At 40.4% G+C, this 9,284-nt stretch overlaps 1 long non-coding RNA gene across 1 annotated transcript in view; it reads left to right on the top strand.

Annotated features, from left to right (window-relative positions):
- Positions 1-2,033: 2,033 nt before the first annotated feature.
- LOC121876600 overlaps positions 2,034-9,284 on the top strand; it is a 151,637-nt gene continuing 144,386 nt past the window's right edge. The window contains exon 1 of the long non-coding RNA XR_006090785.1: positions 2,034-2,074. This is a non-coding gene — a long non-coding RNA (uncharacterized LOC121876600). The remainder of the gene's footprint in view (positions 2,075-9,284) is intronic.

Below are 9,284 nucleotides of genomic sequence, written 5' to 3'. Positions count from 1 at the left end.
CACATTTACACACCTGTAATATCAATGTACACGCATGATGTGTGGGGCGGCCAGACACGAGGAAAAATAGAGAAACAAAATGTAGATCTTTGAAATAATTGGATATTTTTATTTGTTTATTTTTTTTTACTTTAGAATGTAAAAAGTGAAGAAATACGTTAATACAGTGAAACCTCCATATAACGGGTTTTTCTCCATGTAACGGACCTTTCTATTCATATAACGGATTTTTCTATTCATATAACGGACTTTTCTATTCATATAACGGACCTTTTTATCCATATAACGGACTTTTTTTTATTCATATAACGGACTTTTTTATCCATATAACGGACTTTTCTGTTCATATAATGGATTTTCTCTCTCCATATAACCCCTAATATAACAAAATTTCATCTCTATATATTTCGTTATTTGGAGGTTTCACATCTAACGGGCCCTCTATATAACAAACTTTCCTCTCCATATAGTCCGTTAAATGGAGAATTTACTGTAGAACAAATGATTAGTGAACATAACAGAAAAAATCGTCGTTAGTGTTTTGTTCCGATTCCTCTGTAACCTGTACTGTCAGGGAACAATTGCTGAATCGATCAATAAATAAAGACATTGAATCGGGGGAAAATTTAAGGTATATGTAATTTCTCTAACTAATAATGGTAACTTTGTCTCGTGCTTCCATTAATGTGTTAATTTGTGTCTTGTGAAGTTTGGTTGTGACTGAATACACCTGTTTGTAGTTATGTCCTTGTTAGTCTGAAGTGTGGACAGATCTGGGCACTGTACAACGCCGCGATCTTTATTTTCTTTATTTCTTCCTCTACGAAATCTCTGACTAAGGAAAATATACTTGGCGTCTCGCTCACTGTTTGATAAACGTGTTTCACTAATGTAGTTAATGACTAAATATCAGCTGTCTTTTTAGTGGGGAAAACACTGTCCAAATAAAAGAAGAGAAATTATTTAAAATCTGCATGAAATGTTGTTACCTCCACATGTAAACATTTTGTTGATGTTCGTCAGTGAGTCACCTGGTGGTTAACAAGCTGGTCTCCAATTTTATATTTTCCTGAAAAAAAAATGATATTCACTTTTCATAAAAGGGTAAGGTAAAAAGAAATATTTAATGTTATAAAAAAAGTGCAGTGTTAAAAAGTGAAAGAATAATTATAACAATAAAAGCATAATGGCTTGTTGTTGCTTCCCGCTGTCTGCAGAACTCCAGCACAGCAGAAAGTTAGCGCGAGAGCAGGATTAAGTAATGATGCCTCTAGTTTAAAATGTAAAGTTTTTGTCAACATTCCCTTGGGTGCAATTTTGTAATTTTTTTCACTAGGTTCACTTTTATTTCTACTGGGTTATTTATTACTTTTATAGGAAATAACGGAAAAAGATACACTTGATGCAAAAGTATCAACTGAGTAGGTCAGGTGTCGCTTGTCTTATGGCACCAACAATACGACCGTCGCTGACCTGTCGCGTTAAGTGTGTAGAATTTAAGAAAGATTTTAGGTCCTCATCGGCTTTGAGTTTGGACACAAGCTTGGGTAACCTCCGGTCCTTTACACTGGCCTTCGTTGTCAGTTGACTTCTGGTATTCATTGTTGAGGCTGGCTGGCTGTATGTAGTGTTTTATGTATTCAATGTTCTTTGTATTTTTGTTCTTGAATCGTGTATTGATTTAGTTGTTAGTAATATTGGCAACCTTAAGTAATCTAGTATGTTCATGTGATTAGCTTTATGTCTTTGTTATTAGTGGTAAGTATTTGTAAATATAGTTATGCTTTTCATTTAAGTTTCTCTACTCCAATCATCAAGTATTCATGTATTAAAAGGGGGTTACATTCAATCCATACATTATACCGTAGTTATTCTCTATACAAATTTAAGAACCATATATTGTAATTCTCTTTAAATACCTTCACTCTTTGTTTGTTACCAGCTCTTACCCCTTTGACACGTAACAATGTAATGATGTAGAAGAATATATTGTCAGAGTTTTGTATAGTGAATTAATGGTGCGTTCTCTCGCAGTGGGACTCCAGGAACCACACCTCACGATGATCAACACTTGGTGAGTACTCGAGTAACTTTACCTACAGTACATTATATAATTTACATATACATTACTATTTGATTTATATGTAACATTTTAATGTAATTTGTACAGTAGCTAAAACAACTATCTGTGCATACTTTGTGGGAAACAATACGAGACCATGGACGATAAATTTTGGTATATGAGAGCTGTCACTAGTCACACGTAAAATTTCGGAGCATATCGACCCCCACCTGCACAGATAGTTGTTTTAGCTACTGTACATAATGTGTGATTTTTATATAATTCTTCTGGCGTCTGTGAGTTACGTAATAGTATCAGAGTGTTGTGGATGCTCCAAGGTGTGAAGGTTATACTCGTGTTTATATTGGCCTTCGTGGGTAAAGGAGAGTGGCAGTAGAGGTCCGCATCAACACTATTTTGGCAGCAATATTTTTACCGTACCTTCAGTCACGTGATTATAAAGGGAAACGCATTTTTTTGTCTGAGATATATTGTTGGTGCATATATGATCTTTTATTTCCATCATCATAACAATATTTAAAATCTCTTGTTGTTGTTTTATGGTGATTGAAAACTATTGATGCGTGACAGTGTTTTAAAGTTGATGTCTCCTGTCGTTTAAGGATTTAATTTGCCTTTAAGGATGAATTGCTTTTTTACTGCTGAAGTTGTATCGTGTTTTCTGGAATTATCTTGATGTTAAGTGCGTAAAAGTTATGTGTAGGTTACAATTGTTTTATTTTATCAGCTGGTTTGTGTAATACAGTCTTGGGTTGAAGTATACACGTGGGGTATGAAACTGGTTAAATAAATCTCCCGCTTCCCTTCCTATTCCTTTCCATTTTTCTCTTCCATCCTTTTTTTTCCACCTTTCATCCCATCCTTTTCTTCCTTCCTCCCTTCATTTTCCTCCCTCCTCCCTTCATTTTGTTTCTTATTCCTATTCTTCCTCCCTTCCTTTTCCTCCTTCCCTTTTCCTCCTTCCTCCCTCCCTTTTCCTCCTTCCTTCCTTCCTCCCTCCCCTTTCTCTTTCCTCCCTTTAGCTTCCTCCTCCTTTCAATTTAGTTCTTACTCCCTTTTCTTTCTCCTTCCATCCCATCCCATATTTTCCTCTTGCCATCTCCTCACTTCTTGCTATTCCATCCTTCTCCTTTCCTCCTTCCATCCTTTTCTTCTTCATTTCTTGTTCTTGCTCTCTTTCCATCCCTTCCTTGACCTTCTGGGCTCGCCGCTTCACACTTGGTGTTAGTTTCCCATTGTAGCTTCTTGGTATTATTCTAAGGCATGTCTCTCACTAGGTTTGCCGATCCAAGCAGGCCATCAGGGGTAGATTTTTAGTGAGGTCTTGTTGTAGATTTTCAGGGAGGTCTTCTGGTAGATTTTCAAGGTCTTTGTGTAGATTTTTAGGGAGGTCTTTGTTTAAATTGTCAGTGGGGGGGTGAGGGGGTCTTTGGATATATTGTCAAAGTATTTAGGTAAATTTTCAGGGAGGTCTTTGGGTAAAATGTCTGGAGGGTCTTTGGTCAAATTTTCAGGTGAGATCTTCAGGTAGATTTTAATTTGATCTTCAGGTTAATCGTGAGGTTCATCCTACATTAGACCTTAAGGTAAATTTTCAGGTATATAATTAAGATAGAATGTTAACTCAGACCTTCAACACCCGCTAAATAAAATAATACCTGGGTACCACCTCTCCCTCCCCCTCCCCCTCCCCCACTCTCACACCCTCACCCTTTCTCACTCCCTCTCCCTCACCCCCGCCCCCCACCTCATTAAGGCTTTATTTAACCGTCATAATCGCAGTAGTTATGTCCCTCTAACGAGCTGTAATTGCCACAATAACACCCAAGATTTCGTCTATCAGTTGGGAGATTGTGGGGCAGATGAGGTGGAAAAAGTCCAGTTAAGTGTTCCTTCAGTACCTGGTGTTTTATCCCGCCCAGCAGTTAACTGTGTCTGACGAGGGCACAACACACCACAACTTTAAAAAAAAATCTTATATATATTTTTTCTGTAAGTCTTGTCATGTTTATTTTAATAATTTATATGCAATGCGTATTTTGCCGGGGAGAAGCAGAGTAACAAGCATATACAGTATGCATAGGTCACACACACACACACACACACACACACACACTTGCTTACTTATGCTCTCATTTCTATTAGATAAACTATTGCCGAAGTAACTATAGAAATCATATTTTACAGTATATATCGTTAAAACGTGTGTGTGTGTGTGTGTGTGTGACCTAAGGCTGGGTCATGTAAGGTGACACGCCCAGAGTTAAGAGCTGTTGGTGGGGATTATCTCTCCCTCCCTCTCTTTAGTCTTCACCTCTTTCCTATGTTACAAGGGTTCCATTTTTTTAGTCTGGCCCTGGAGACCCATTTTCTCGGTCCAGCACATGGGACACATTTTCTTTATCCAGCACATGGGACACATTTTCTTTATCCAGCACATGGGACACATTTTCTTTATCCAGCACATGGGACACATTTTCTTTATCCAGCACATGAAACATCTTCTTTATCCAGCACATGAGACACATTTTCTCTATCCAGCACATGAGACACATTTTCTTTATCCTGCAAATGAGACCTATTTTATTTATCCAGCACATGAGACCCATTTTCTTTACCCGGCTGAGGAAACCCATTTTCTATGTTGAGCTCACGAGGTTGTTTCCTATTTACAGCCGAGACACGTTTTCTTTGCTCGGCTGAAGAATCTCACTTTCGTCACCTTGCCATTTGTTACACATTTTCTCTCACCGGCCAACGAGTTCCATTTTCTGTGCCGGGCGGAGAAGAGATTATCTCTTTCAGCACCAAGAGGACTAAACATAGATACAAAATAGTCTCTCCATGGACTCTTAATCCCCCGTTACCTGGTGTCGTAATAGAACCATCAGTCAGGGGAAACTGCAGCAGAGTTCTGTGGATTTTGCTTTACTCTTTTATATACAAAAAAATATTAGACTCGTGGAATTTTCATTGATATTTTTTTTATAACCTGAAGATTAGACACTCCAGCTTATTTCACCTGATGATTAACCACCCTAACCTTAGCTAACCTACTGTAATGTAACCCAGTCTAATCTAACCTTCCACAGCCTAACCTAACTTACCCTACCCCAACGTAACCTAACCTACCCAACCCAAACCTAATTTAATCTAACCTAATCCCTCCAGATAGTATTACAGGGGTTAATCTTCAGGTGATATAAGCTGGGGTGTCTAATTCTCAGGTGGCTCTCTCTCTCTCTCTTCCTCATTGTCTTCAGAATATTTCCAGGTTATGTAAGGTTAGAATTTTGTCAGTAAGCATTTGTTTGCATTCTTTTTGTCTTCCTTCCTATTCCTCTCCTACCTCCCTCTCCCCTCTTCTCTCTCTCCCGCTCCCTACTTTCCCATCTATTCCCCACCCTTCTCCATTTCCCCTCCTATCCTCTCACTTCCCCCCTCCCTTCCAATCTATTCCTCCCAACCTTTCCAGAATTTTAGTATTTATCTTCGTTTACAAATATATTTTCATTTACATAAAAAAAATGCTTGTCCCGGAGCCTATCGGTGCTGGACCAAGGAAGGAGTCTAATTTACATAGTAGATCTGGGACATGAGAGGGGATAGGGTGTGGGGGCAGGGGGTGGTCTTGTTGCTAACGCCTACCATGGAGATAGTCGCCGTCTACCCCATGATGTTTCCACAGTCTGTTTCCGTTGTTTGTTTACATGTTTCGTTGTTTAATATTGTTTGCATTTTTTTTTATTGTTTGGAATAAAAATCCTTTCATATTCCAAACTTGCACAAAATCTCATTACTCTCCCTGCAAAATCCTAAAAGATATAAAAGATAAAGAATAAATTGTCACATTACATAAACGTCCAAGATAGTGTATATTAATATTCCTTAGACAGATTACATTTTATGGCCCCTTTACGCCTTGGTACGCGGCGGTAAAGTGCTGACGTTTCTTTCCATGCTGCCAGAACCTATAAACCGTGATGATTGGTTGGACGCTTCTGGCCGGACGCTGCCTCCCACACTCCTCCTTCCTGACGCTGTTGCTGTCGACTGTGTGTGTGTGTTGGTTGTCTGGTGTGTTTACTCTCTCTTTCTCTCTCTGTCTCTCTCTCTGTCTTTGTCTCTCTCATTTTACAGGTGTGTGTGTGTGTGTGTGTGTGTGTGTGTGTGTGTGTGTGTGTGTGTGTGTGAACTGCATTAATCGTCTCATTTGTATTACTCCCGTATTCATCACTCTCTCTCTCTCTCTCTTTTACCACTTCCCTCTTATGCATTGTTGCTCCCTTCCCTCTCCTCCACCACCATCCCTGACAAAGAAAACACAAATGCATCACTGCACATCTGGCTCACTTACTCTCCCTCTGTTTCTCTCCCTCCCTCCCTCCCTCCCTCTCTCCCTCAGTTTACAGTTGTGTAAATAAGGTGCATTAATCGCCGTGTTTGGCCGGGCTTGCCACTCTCTCCTCATCTCAACTACCAAGCACAAGTTATTCCCATGTAAATATCAGCCTTACGCGGTGTGGGTTTTTGTCCCGTTAAGGAGAAGCAAATATTTGTTCCTCACCAGAAGGTTTTCATATACCTGTAGTTGCAGTATTGCCAGACCTGTGGGACGCCGAGGTAGGGGTGGTGGGGTGGGGGGTGGAGGGTAGGGTGGGATTGGGTGGGGAGGTGGAGAGGAGGATAAGGTGGGGAGTTGGGTAGAGGGGAGGATAGGGTTGGGTGTGGGATGGGGTGGGAAGGTGGAGAGTTTGGGGAGGGGAGGCTAGGGGAAAGATAGAATGGGGGGAGGGGATGGCTGAAAGGAGTAAAAAAGCTGTGAAATCTAGGGTGAAATTTAGGGGACGAGAGAGTGTATTGCAGTGAGGGGTGACTTGACGTGTTACTGGACGACAAGGGAAATGTATAAATTATGTCCAGTTTTGCATTGACGTGATCTGTGACCTGGAATTCAAATTACTTTATATGGCAGAAATTTTTGTGAATTGTAACTTTCATTCTTTTGGTGTGATTGTCAAAGGTGAGTTAATATATTGTTATAGACAGTGGTAGAGACAGTGATAAGTGTTAATGACAGGAATAGAAGGGATAGACAGTGACGGTGAGACAGTGATAAGTGTTAGTGACAGGAATAGAAGGGATAGACAGTGACGGTGAGACAGTGATAAGTGTTAGTGACAGGAATAGAAGTGATAAACAGTGACGGTGAGACAGTGATAAGTGTTAGTGACAGGAATAGAAGGGATAAACAGTGACGGTGAGACAGTGATAAGTGTTAGTGACAGGAATAGAAGGGATAGACAGTGACGGTGAGACAGTGATAAGTGTTAGTGACAGGAATAGCCATAGCAACCGACTTTGTTAAGGACAGACACACCTACGAGACAGGTGGCAGGCGTAGATGGTTCCGTGATCACTGAACCGGAATTAGGTTGACTTTGACCCGAACGTCTTATTAGTGTAATGAACAGTCAGGTGTCAGTCTTCAACACCTGTACGCTTTCCATAACTCAACGAACATATTTTTCCGTTATTGGGAGGAGAAATTCAGGTGGTATAGATTTCAGTGTTGAGTTCCGGATCCACAGATGTTCTATACGTTAATAATATCTTCTGATTGGTGTTGAGTGAATAGCTAATTAACGTACAGTCTCGGTGTAATTTAAGTGCCATATTGAATGTTAGTTTGGCTTTCATGTTCTATCTTACTTGTGTCAGTTAAGGACATTTTTACGTAAGGACCTTTGTAAATCAGGACAATGGTTGACAGCTCTGTATAGATGTACAGTATGTCCACTCGCTCAACTAAGGCGACCTTGATTCTGCTGTATGTCCCTAGTGGAGGGCGAGAATGAAATGAACTTTGAATTAGATTTTGATAATTACTTACTAGCTAGAAAGTCAAAAGCGTAAGAGAGTAATTTGGTTTCGAGAAAGAAAGTTGATCGAGATATACTGTAACTGTTCGAATTGTCTTTAATGATGCCAGTGCTGAAATTAATCCTTTCCTTCCAACAACTCCCTCGAAACCATTGTACATTTACCAAGTATGAATAAAAAAAAATTATACATTTCAGCTGCGGGAAAAAAATCACTTGGCCACGACTGCTTTACTTACTTCCCCTCCCCTCCCCCTCTGACCCCCCCCCTCCCCCTGACCTGTTGCAGTATCCACTCGGCATATCATTAGTGAGAGGGGGAGGCTGGCGCGTCGACCAAAATACGAGCAAGGCTTTTTTGCATACGTAAGCTTTGGCAAATACTCGGCTTGACTGCCAGCATTTTCCATCGTCTATCAGAAGCAACACAATGAACACAAGTCTGGGTCATTAGTTTCCGTCAGGCTTAAGTTAAGGAGATTGAAAAATAAACTCTCTTCTCTACTCTTCTTTTCTCTTGTCTCTTCATTTCTCACTCTTCATTTTCCTCCCTCTCTCTCTCTCTCTCTCGTTTGTTAATTTGGTCACTCATAAAAAGGACCATCTCAAGTCTTTTATCTCTCTCTCTCTCTCTCTCTCTCTCTCTCTCTCTCTCTGTTGTTAATTGACCACAGAAAGAGCACCCCCCAGATCACTCAGTATTGTCGTGCCGAAGAACCAATTTATCCTGAAGGTGGGTGTTGGTGGAGGTGTGTTGTGTCTCCCTCTCGCTTTTGTATAATTTTCCCAGAGGTTAGGTTAGGTTTGGTTTGGTTTGGTTAGGTTTGGTTTGGTTTGGTTAGGTTTGGTTTGGTTTGGTTAGGTTAGGTTTCGTTTGGTTTGGTTTGTTTAGGTTTGTTGTATAATTTGTTTTAATAATATAGAGAACTAGAACGTTTGGTATGAGACGGGTAATCACACGTCTCACACCAAACGTTCTAGAATAACCGGGTGGACTGACGCACTGACAGACAGACGGACGGACAGACGGGCGGACACAAGAACACCAGAACACCAACAGTAGAACACAGAACACCTTGCCAACAGCGTAATATAACACACACCTTACAGCCAGCCCACACACACACACACACACACACACACACACACACACACACACACACATACACACACACACACACACACACACACACACACACACACACACACACACACATACACACACACATCCTCCCTCCATTCCTCTCTAACTAAATTAACAAATTCAACTAACTAAGGTAAGCAAATTAGCTAACTGTTGTGGAGTGAGCGAGTTTCTC

Source organism: Homarus americanus, unplaced genomic scaffold, assembly GCF_018991925.1.
Source record: "Homarus americanus isolate GMGI-L3 unplaced genomic scaffold, GMGI_Hamer_2.0 scaffold28, whole genome shotgun sequence".
Lineage (NCBI taxonomy): Eukaryota > Metazoa > Arthropoda > Malacostraca > Decapoda > Nephropidae > Homarus > Homarus americanus.
This window is presented reverse-complemented; position numbering and strand designations above follow the sequence as displayed.